The sequence below is a fragment of the Etheostoma cragini genome, chromosome 12 (genome assembly GCF_013103735.1).
Source record: "Etheostoma cragini isolate CJK2018 chromosome 12, CSU_Ecrag_1.0, whole genome shotgun sequence".
Taxonomy (NCBI): Eukaryota; Metazoa; Chordata; class Actinopteri; order Perciformes; family Percidae; genus Etheostoma; species Etheostoma cragini.
Genome location: NC_048418.1, coordinates 22,282,022 through 22,293,738, shown reverse-complemented (window position 1 = coordinate 22,293,738; position 11,717 = coordinate 22,282,022). Strand labels below are relative to the sequence as shown.

General features: G+C 43.2%; 1 long non-coding RNA gene across 1 annotated transcript in view; it reads right to left on the bottom strand.

Moving 5' to 3' along the window:
- Window positions 1–2,392: 2,392 nt before the first annotated feature.
- Window positions 2,393–11,717, bottom strand: part of LOC117954159 — an 18,147-nt gene continuing 8,822 nt past the window's right edge. The window contains exons 2-3 of the long non-coding RNA XR_004658760.1: window positions 8,031–8,032; window positions 2,393–2,497 (exon numbers count right to left, since the gene is read on the bottom strand). This is a non-coding gene — a long non-coding RNA (uncharacterized LOC117954159). The remainder of the gene's footprint in view (window positions 2,498–8,030; window positions 8,033–11,717) is intronic.

The window sequence follows — 11,717 nt, the reverse complement described above, 5'->3', positions numbered from 1 at the left end:
CTGTGTAAGGACATAAAGGACATCAAGGATAAATTTGCTCACCTGCACAAGGCTGGGATGGGCTTCAGGGCAACAACTGTTGGTGCAATTATTAGGAAATGGAAGAAGTTCAAGACAACTGTCAATCTCCCTCGGTCTGGGGCTCCATGCAAGATCTGCAAGGCATCAATGATCATGAGGAAGGTCAGGGATCAGCCTAGAACTAAACGGCGAGACCTGGGGCCTGTTGCAAAAAACTAGGATAAGGGATTAAACCGGGATATTTAAGTTATCCTGGATGAATTTAGCTTTGAATCACAATAGCAGATTGAATTAAACGCAGCCAAGTAACCATGGAGATTAATTCTTTGCGGCTAGCCTGGTCAAGATTAATCCTGGAGTTTCATGTGTGGGACGGTAGTGTCAAGGCTGCCTGGCGTGCGTCCGTTGCCCGGTGGCCGAAACTGTGCATCACATCAGTGTCCACTCTCTGTAAAAGTAGAGATGAGCAGCGTGTTCTGTATGAACATTAATTGTACAAAGATATTTAGAATTAGCTCCAGTAGCAGCTTAGTGATTTGTGCATGTGGTAGTAAACTATGTTCACGCGTTGTGAATAAGGGTTAGAAATTAAGCCCTAGGTTCCATTTCCTAATGAACATTAATTCCCTCTGCTCACTTTTAGGGCAAAGTAGGCTAAATAATACCTTTTTATTTATATCGTGCTTTACATGGTAGGCTACACAAAGACACTTTCATGTAAAACCAGCACATTTATCTCATAAAAACAGAAAATTGAAACTAGCATATTTAAGCAATTAAAACACAGTGTAGCCTACAACTTTGTAAAAAAATAACGTAGAGTGACTAGTAGGTTGAGTAGATATTTTTACATCCTTACGCTTTCAGTCAGTCCGCTATAGTCTGTTGGGCTTTTTCCTCTCAGTTTATTCACAGCCGTATTTCCCTTTCTGCATATTATATTCTTCCCCTCCGCGTTTTCTTCCATTAGAAGCTGCTGCTCATTGGGTGAAACATATGGCGCATACGTCTTCTCCATTTCTGCATCAGTAAATCTGGGATCAATACCGTGGTCTAATTAAGAAAGTTGTGAACGTCCACTTATCCCAGCTATCTACACCTGGCTTGACATAGCTTCCCCTGTTCATCCTGGTTTGGGTAAACCTGCAACCGATTAAGCCGCGCTGAGCAGATTAAACCCATTTAATGCTTACATTTTGAGACTGTTACTTTACAGTTTTAATCCTAAGGCATTTTGATTTGAAGCGCCTATACATCATCAAGACTTCTGCTGTGCCTCCGAGTGGCAGCTCATGGTAACTGGGTGGTAAGAACCCAGGCTAAATCAGCAGGGGATCGTGGGAGTATTTCACCACTGGGAATGTGAACCATTTACCACTGCTCACTTTATGGTGTTTCAGTTCCTTTATGTATTAAGACAGACACAAATTATCATTTAACATCTTTTATTTAGCGATTCTTTTAGCAACCCAATTTCTTTTAGTTAGGTTAAGACCTGCCCCATGCAACCTCCTCTTTTCCTTTAGGCGTCTCCACCTAGTTACTTCTGGCCTTACCCACGCAGCCATTCTTCTCTCAGCATGGGACCAGTTTGTGTCATGAAATGATGTGCTCTTTTTATGTGGGGATGGCAGTTGAGGGACCAGGCTGGGGATCTTCATTGTCGGACTGATGAATAACTTCTGAGTGGTAATGGATTCTGACTGGGGAAGAGTGGTGTGGAAATAATGGTGCCTGGTTATGCACTCCCCATTCCGGAACCTCCAAATATTTCATCCATTTGCTGCAAGAAAGGACAGAGTTAGTTAAAATCAAGAAAGCCATAAACTGGACTGTTAACTTTTTCATTGCTGAATAAATAAAAATTCAGTGTCCGAGTGTGCTGATGAAGCCCTATAGCCATGGGTGGAAAATACTGAAAACCTTTCAGAATGTCCCTATAGAGCAGGCACTTACCAGGTAATATTCCCTGCTGATTTTGCCCTCTCCTGTTGCCCGAGATCTGTCCTTAGCCCTTTTGTAAGTTGTTAGCATGTTACCGAGTTTCTTTCTTATTTTATCCAGTGTGTAGGTGTATTCTCTGTCTGTGAAAGCATGTTCCAGTTTTTTGTAAGAGGCTTTTATTGTTGTAGATGTGGGTGTATTGTCTGGTCAGCCCCAGTAGCAGCAATGTAGTTCTGTGTGTAAACTCTGTAAAACATTGCAGTGTTGTTAAAAGCATTACACTATATTCTAATCCTTAGATTGCAAACCAATTCACTGTACCTGTCTGGGATTCTGGCTGTGAGGATGAAAATGGATGGAAGCTGCCTGAAGAGGGTGACTGCTGTGGTGGGTTGGTTTCAGGAGTAGGGGTACCTTGATGGTTTGCTGTAGCTCTAATCTGCTCCAGTATGTCACTGGCATATCTGCTGTCTGAAACAAAGATTAATCAGTTCAATAATTGCCACCCACATGTATAAAGGTATTAAGGTAACTGCCTTCTCTTTTTTTTTTTTTTAATTCAACAGTTGTCAGTCTTTGAGCAATTTCTCTGCTCACTCTAAGCACGCTGGCTATCTCTCATGGTGATGCAGATTTTGTCCTCCATTCTTTGTGATCCAAACAAGGTTCTGCTGGTGCCTTTTAATCCTAGCTAATTGTCTGACAACTCTACACTTGTTCTATTGTGTGGGTTATAATTGCCAACAGGTTGTGCCTATCTGATTAGTATTTGCATAGTGTTTTGACAGTTTTGATGATGTTACTAAAATTGTCAAATTGATACAGTTATTGAAACTGAACTTTGACTCGATATGTGATTTGAATGTTATTCTCACAAACCCAAACAGAAAACAAATTCTGTATAAGTTAACAGATTATTCTGGTTAGTTTTAATGCCATCAAATTACTTTTTACAGTGGTCAAGACAATCCTATATTTTAACCTTATAAGTGTGTGTGTGTTTCTGCCAATTGTATTTAGGTTCTTCCCATTTTTTTCTGCATTGCTACATTTTGTAATGGCTCATTATGATCGGTGCTCAACCATACAAGATAAAACCTTTTACAGTTTTTCTCAATTGCTAAAAGACTAAACCCTATTGTCTGAACCAACTAATTGAATCAATCACTCTTTTGGCAAAACTATAAGCACTTTTCACCTGTTTAGACACAACTTGCCAACACATTTTCATTGGGATGCACCTGTGCTGCATAACGGTGAGCACAGGTGACAAACGTCAAACACAATTAAAGCACAGGTGTCACCACTTGAACACAACTCAAAATTGATCACACTAGTGGCTTATGATGTGGGCCAGTTCAGCAACACAGGTTTGTGAGGCCCTACAATGGATAGAAATCTGAGAGAGAGAGTTTGTGTCAGGAGGTTGAGGTGGTCAGCGAAGACAAAGAACAGTAATATCTGATGAAATCAGAGCTACTGTGATTGACAGAGTTCTTGTCCAGGGTATGAGCATAAGGGAGGCTACAACCAGACATCAGTAGATTCACTGTGTCCACCATAATCCAAAGATTTACCTTACAATACAGTTTGTTAATGTTGACAGCAATTACTGTCTGGCATACAAGTAAATATGTTTCAGTACATCACTTTTCCAATGTAATGTAGTTTGCAATGGAGGGTTGGTCTCTTGGACTAGTATTCCATGTATACTTTTGAAACTCCATGCGCTCTTTTTGTAGACTTGAAAGACTGCCACATGGGGGTGGGAGGACACGTATGTTCTCCCCACAATAAGAGACCCTAATTGTTATGGTCCGTGAGAACAATGCCATTAAACTGAGTGAAATTCAGCAGAAGATCATTGAGGGCCATGTACATTTTTAGGGGATCAACAGTTTCAGCCTTGCTACTGTTGATCGTGTCCTGAAACGCAACAGACAATGTCAAAGTGCAAAGATTCCAGTATGTACAGGTCGGCATATATCCAGACACATTCGATGTTGATTACTCTAAGTAGTGATTTACTGTAGTGGCCTAAATCACTTTTTTCCGTATTACTTACAAAATTATATCTATTTCTACAGAGTGTTTTTCAATTGGATGCAATGGAAAGACCCCATGAATACATCTACATGGATGAAGCTGGGTTTAATCTCACCAAAAGGAGAAGGAGAGGCCGTAATGTGATTGGCCATTGTTGGTGTTCTTTTGCAGCATGGTGGGAATGTCCCATTATGTGCAATCATAAGGTTGTCCACCATCATGCCAACCTGGGGCCCTACACCAGGGTAAATCTCCTGCAAGCCATGGGACTTGCCTGTGGTGACATAGGTGTGGAGGCATGCCAGAGTATTATTTTTTATTTTTTTCGTTGCCTTGCCAGACAAAATGTGGCCTGTGATGTGGATGAAGTCCTGTGGCCTGACCCAGTATGGAGACGACATGCTGTGGCTGAGTAATGCACTTATTTGTATACTTTTGAACTTTACTTTTACATGGGTAAAAGTAACTTGATCATTCTATGTTAATATAACATAGAATTTTATCTTAAAACACTTGTATATTTTTGTTGCATGACTAAAAAAGTAATGTTAAACAGACTTAAATTATGTCTAGTGTTCTCGAAACTTTAATCGTCCCATACTGTACTAAATTAAAAGTTGAGTGTAAGCCATTTCCACAAATGTTTTTAGGTTGAGTTAGGGAATTCAGTTTTATAGTGGTTATAAGGTCATTGGGGTCCTTTTTCTTAGGTGTTGCACAACTAAGCTTATTCCTGTTTCTGTATACATATGAACACCAAAGGGGTCAACTTGAAAGTGCTGCATGTACCCATGATGTTCTAGGTGAGATACATCTCCATCAAAACATCGTCATGGATCCTTTTACTTTTCCTAGCCTCTGAATCAATCCCCTCAAAAACCTTTTTGTTCAGACTGCAGGTTATGTTACCAGAAATCAGTTCAACAACGGGTGTTTTTTTAAAGTTTATCATAAAGTGTGCTGACTCCTTTACGTAGAGCTTTTGCAATTCTTCCTCTTCTCGTACTTGATGCTTGTCTGAAAAAGAATTCAGATGCTTGATGCTTTGTGTGTCATTTTTCCTCTTTTTAGCACAGATATCTTAACCAGGGTTTCTCCCAATGGCTCCCTTTTATTTCAAAGAAGAATTTTGCACTGCAGGAAAGGAATGTGCTAACTGCATTTATGTTTAAGGACAATTAGTTTTTTGACTAAGGAGTGTGCTGACTCCTGAAAGCAAGGGTACAACAGGGACTAATTTCCCAGTAACTGTTGTACAACACATTGGTCCATGGTTGCCTTGAACCATGCAGTGAAACATTGTTAAATTTATTTTTATTCACTGTAGTTGTGAACTTCTTATAAATCAATGGCGACTTTCTCCATTTTTTTGTTCCATGTCCAGGTTGTTTTCCACTCTGCAACGTCTTCTGTTAGTTTTTTTCTTCATCACTGTTACATGAGTCTTCATCTGAACTCTTATCTGCAAAGTCATGGGTGTGCATAGTTTTTACCAAAGCTTAAATTCCACCAGCCATTGCTTATAAGCATTTCCTCATAATTGTCCTCTTAGTCTTCACATTTCCTCTAACCTAGGGAAAAGGGGACAGTCAAAGTTAGAACTTTTGTCCAAATAAAGTTGCCTAATATGTAGAGATAAAATTGGCACTCCAAACATTACATAAACATGACATTTAACACAACTGAAGGTCCCTAAGGAGAGCAGGTTAACAGTGTATGCCACACACTGCCGTGTCTGACCAGATGCACCGGGTGAGTACTGTCGATACGCAAGGTGTTGGTGGGGGAGTGAGTGAAGGGGCTGAAGTTGACCGATCTACAGTTCCGAGTGTAAGTGTGTCTAGGGGCCTGACAGGCGAGAAAAGGCACACGCAGGAGGGACAGTTTGGGGAGGCTGGGGTGATAAGGGACATGCAGGTGGGACAGTCAGGGGAGGTGCAGAATGTTGACGTTCAATGTGTGCAGTGGAGGTGGTGGAGATTGAGGAAGGAGAGTCAGCAGTTAAGACCTTGCTCGCTGCTAAACGCAGACGAAAGGTGACCAAGTCCCCCGGTGTGGCGAAGACATGCAGAGTGAATGATGCGGGGGGGAGGACGGTGAGAGTGGAGAATGTGTGTCTGATGAAAGTGAGATCCCCACTTTCAGTAGCAGTCAATGTCGACAGCTCTATACTGCTGACAAAATTAAAAGGTTTTCTGAGGCAAACAAAGAATCAGCATGGGGTGAAGATAGGGGATTTCTTCCCGGACCTGGCTCTGTTCTGCTCCTCCGTGAAGTTCCTCAGGAGCTCTTCGGACGAGGCTGGGTTTACGGCCCAGGAAGGGTTCACACTGAAAAAACTGCAGAATGTTGATGATGGTGCATCTAATGGTTTTTCTAATTAACTTATTGTTTTTTGTTTATGCTTTCCACATCTGCCTTACTATGGATGTTTTTAGAGTGGGGAGTTTAAACGTTAACGGTGCCAGAGATGTACATAGACGGGAAAGTATTTATGAAACTTTACGGCTGAAACACATCAATGTTTTGTTTTTGCAAGAGACGCACGCTGACGGCAGCAATGAGGCTGAGTGGAGGAGGGAGTGGGAGGGGGAGGTGGTGCTGAGCCATAGGACCTCGACCAGTGGGGGGGTCGGCATCCTCTTTTTCACCAGTCACCATTGAGGTGGAGGGCAGGCTGTTTTTTTTTTATGTGTATGCTCCACCTACGGGCCCTGAGAGGGTGGGGTTTTTACGAGTTTTAAACTCTACTTAAGTGCTGTTAAGAATGTGGACTTTTTAATTTTGGGGGGGGGGATTTTAATTGGACAGGAATCATTCAGAACCTCACGGTCCGTCCCAGAGAGAACTGAGACACATCCTGGTGGATGTGTGGAGGAGGATGTATGGGGGGGGGGGGGGGGGGGGGGGGGGGTCAGGCAGTATACCTGGGCTCACACCAGGGGGAATAACATCTCCCTGGCTAGGCTGGACCGTTTTTATTGTTTTAAACATCATTTTAATATTTTCCAACGATGCTGGATGATTCCTGTTGGTTTTAGTGATCATTCCTTGGTGATGTGCAATGTGTTGATTTCCCATATCAAACCTAAAAGTGCTTCTTGGCATTTTAATGCTACACTGTTGAGGGATGTTAATTTTAAGAGGGTGTTTCAGTTTTTCTGGAGTATTTATGTCACCAGGAAACCACATTTTAGCTCTCTGAGGCAGTGGTGGGATTGCGGGAAAGGAGATATACGACAGCTCTGTCAGCAATACACTCTCAATGTCACGCGGGACATCACCGGGTCAATGGGAGATTGAAATTGTGGAATTGCAAACTTTGGTAGATTCCACTGGAATTAAGGGTCATGTTGATGATCTCCAATCGAAAAGGTCTGCCCTTAAGGACCTACTAGGCACAAGGGTTCAAGGGGCATTGGTCCGGTCCCGGTTTCAGTCTGTTGCGCTTATGGATGCACCAACTAGTTTTTTCTTTGGGCTGGAGAAGAAGAATGGGCAGAGCAGAGCTATTCATGCTCTACGCTCTACTGCTGGACGAGAACTCTGAGAGCCGGGAGAGATCAGGAGGCGTGCTGTGGATTTTTACTCTGGACTTTACAGCAGTTAGTACAGAGACGATGTAGAGCTGTTTGAGTCCTTCTCTGCAGGTTTGCCAAAAGTCCCGGCGGACGTGAACATTGAGCTTGAAGAACCTCTGGCTCTGCAGGAGCGGGGCAAGGCACCCGGCATTGATGGGATCCCGGTGGAGTTCTACAGGGAGTTCTGGAGAGATTTGGGTGGAGATATGTTGCTGCAGGAGGGCTGTTATATCTCTCTTACCCAAGAAAGGGGATCTGCAAGAGATTGGGAACTGGCGTCCCCTGTCTCTTCTTTACACAGACTATAAGATCCTGTCAAAGGCTTTGGCCAACAGACTAAGAGGTGTGATGGACATGGTGACCCATGTGGACCAGACATATTGTGTGCCTGGTAGGTCAATCCTGGACAATGTGTCCTTAATTAGAGATATTTTGGACGTCTCTGGTTCTTTGGGTATTGACACTGATCTTATTTCCTTGGATCAGGAAAAGGCTTTTGACCGGGTTGAGCACCTATCTCTGGAAGACTCTGGAAGTTTTTGGCCTCAGTCCATGTCTTATAGCTATGATCAAGGTTTTGTACCACACATTGCGAGTGTGTTTAAAATCAATGGTGGCCTGAGTGGGACGGTATCAGCCGCTAGGGTTAATTGGGGTAAAAGTGAAGCGCTAGCAGGTGGGAGTTGGACGGGGGGTCTGCCCAGCCTTCCAGGAGGTCTGGTGAGGAAGACAGATGGTCTAAAATATCTGTGTGTGTACCTTGGTAATGAGACCATAGTCAACAAGAACCGGGAGGGAGTAGTAGAAAAGGTGGAAGGATGACTGAATAAGTGGAAATGGCTGAAACCTCAACTGTCGTTTAGAGGTAGAGCGTTGATTATTAATAATCTGGTGGCGTCTGCTCTGTGGCACCGGTTGGCTTGTATGGAGCCCCCAAAAGAGCTCATTCACAGGGTGCAAGCCTTGTTGGTGGATTTCATTTGGGACAAGTTACATTGGGTGTCTCAGGGTGTTTTATTTTTACCAAAGGAAGAGGGTGGGCACGGCCTGGTGCATGTAGAAAGTAGGGTGGCAACTTTCAGGTTGCAGTTTGTTTGTAGATATCTCATCGGTCCACAAGACTTTGTTTGGAGAGATGTGACGAGTAGTTTGTTAAGACGGACGACTGGTCTGGGGTTAGACACCGCTCTGTTTTTAATGGGTTTTAAGTTTATAAAATTGTGTGGGTTATCTCCTTTTTATCAGTCGCTCTTTAAGGTTTGGAACTTTTTTGAGTGGAAGAGACTTGAGCCTACGTGCTCTCTGCACTGGCTGTTGGAGGAGCCCCTCATCCATGGGGCCAGGATGAACGTTCAGGACTGCAGGACACCGGGCCTCACCAACATGCTGTGCACCGCTGGAGCGGTCACCCTGAGGAGAATCGTGGAGGTGGCAGGGCCGGGGCTTCTCTTCTGGGGCAGAGGTCTCTTCGCCAGAGGTGGACTGAGAGACTCACGGTGGGAGAACGTCAGATGCTCCTGGATTACTGTGCTGGGGTTGACATTCCTGATGAGAGCGATCCTTTTCCAGAGTTAGGATTTGTTCCTAAGCTGGATGGATTTTCTGGGGATTTTTTTAACTGTGACGGACTCTACGGTTGTGGACTTGTATACTGTCAAGGGAAGGGTGTGTACAGGTGTTGTGTGAAATACCTGAACAGGTATAAACTGGACGGTAAGTTGGACACGGTGTGGAGACAGAGACTGGTTGTGGACAGTGGTGTTAAACCTGCCTGGAGGGTTCTTTATAAATCCCCTCTGCCGAAGAGGACTGGGGATCTACAGTGGAGGATTTTACATGGCGCCATCGCTGTGAATGCTTTTGTTTCTGTTCTCAACCCAATGACTTTGAATGGATGTCTTTTCTGTGGACAGGTAGAGACGGTGTTTCACTGCTTTTATGAATGCCGGAGACTCTGGCCGCTATTCGAGGTGCTGAAGACTGTTTTTCTAAGCTTTGGTGTGTTGTGGTCTGCAGTTGCTTTTATTTTTGGTGCAGGCTATAGACAAGCTGATGCTTCTAGATGGCAGCTGCTTAATCTGATTGGTGGAGAGGCCAAGATGTCCATCTATAGCAGCAGGAAGCATAGAGTAGAGGACAGGTCGGGACAGGAAGCACTTCCTGTTTTCCTTTCTCTGGTAAAAGCCAGGGTCTGGGTTGATTTTAGATCTTATAAAGCTATGAATGACATCGACGTGTTTAGGAACCGGTGGTGTTATAGGACGAGGTTTGGTGTTTAACGGTGTGTTCAGGTAGAAATGTGGATGACTATTTTTTAAATTTCCGTTTTGTTGAAGTGCAAAAATTTCTTATTGAAGTACTTGTGGTGTTGATTTGGTAAAATAAAGTGTTTTTGAAGAATCACTCTCTGTCTCTCACCCTCTGTTGGTCTCTTTCCCTCCACCAATGAAAAAGGAAGTCTCTACTGAGTTTATTGATACCTTACACAGGACCATGTGTCATACAGTTCATTTTTTTATAGTTTTTTTTATAGTGTTATTTAAGTATTTTTTTTAACTTTTTTGTTGTTATTTTTCTTTTTCAACAGTAAGTCATTCCAAATTACCATCTAAGTGACTTCCAGATTTTCATCCATCTAAAAAAAGGATATGTCATACGGGGGATACCAGTTTGATTCAAATCAAGTTTCTAGCTCGTCACACAGCGGAATACGAGCCAAAAAGACTTGATTATTGACTAGATGAAAATTTGGAAGCTGACCTTTTGACCCTTCATACATAAACGGCGATAACACAGGAATGCAACGAGCTAGGGACATGGGCCCAACTGTTCCCGACAGCCCTTAGAGCATTGTAACATATGTCAGAACCAGGTCCATAGTCCCTTGTTTTAGGGTCCGGCTCCGGTCTGACCAAAAATCATCAGTCCATGAAAACTTAGGGCCTTTTATGGCCTTTGTCCCGGACAGACAAAATATGCTATCTCACTCATTTTAGGTCATACGGTCTTGACCCAAACATCTAAGGAAAGGTCTCACGGAGCCAGAGTCAGCCATCTTTAGCAAGCTCTACTCCATTGCAGTGAAGAGCTAGAGGGCAATAAAGGATGCAATTTTTGGCCTAGTTAATGGTTATAAATCACTGACTGAAGCACTCAGCGTTGTGGGAAGGCCATCAATGGTCCCCATATGTGTCCCCCCCCGCACGTGGAATCCTGCTGGGGCCAACTCCGCAACGCAAGGGAATACAGGGATAGCCTCAGGATTTTCTCGTAGTGCTAAGTCAGCTGATTGCACCCGAGGAGGAGTTCACTTTTGAAAATAAGTCCCTCAAAAAGGCAATTAATTTGACGGAAACAGAAGAATATCAAGAAATAGTACAATATTGCCATAATATTAAATAGTGGTACTTTCTAACGCTAATGCAGGTTTTGCTTTACCTTCCATGTAGTGTCAAAAAAGAAAAAGGCACCGGTAATGGTACTCCTGGTTTACTGGGATGGGGTTCGATTCCTTGTGGTGTCCTGCTGATTGTTTGGCATATACATGAAGAAATTATAGGGGCTCGGCTCAGTATCACATGTTGACCACACATTTTAAGTTTCATGTAAATCGGATTATGTTTGTCATCCAAGGCTGATTTCCTGTTGCCAGTTGGTGGCGCTATCTCCAATAGTCCATATTGGCCTGCAGATGTCCCCAGGCCTGGACTCTTGGTGATTGTGGGAAATTTCAAGCAGATACAACAACAAACTGTAGTTACAGCCACTTTTTCCTTCATCTCTAAAGACTGAAAATGGCCGCCATGCAGCACCCACACCATTTGACAAAAAATGTTCTTTTAATAACGTTTCAACATTAAAGGTCTTAAGATGACTCAGACTGAATTTGAAGTTGATCTGATGAAATCTCTAGGAGGAGTTTGTTAAATCAGAAATACTTCATTGATCCCCGAAGGGAAACTGTGTTGCAGTTGCACAAATATTATAAATAGAGTAAAAACACAAAGAATTAAAGCTGCAAGCAGCGATGAACGGGCCCTCGCCTCAATGCAGGTTGGGCTACTGGCAGAGGCCAATCTTTGTGGCAGTGAATTTGCGCGGCACTCAGACGCTGCAAATAGTCAC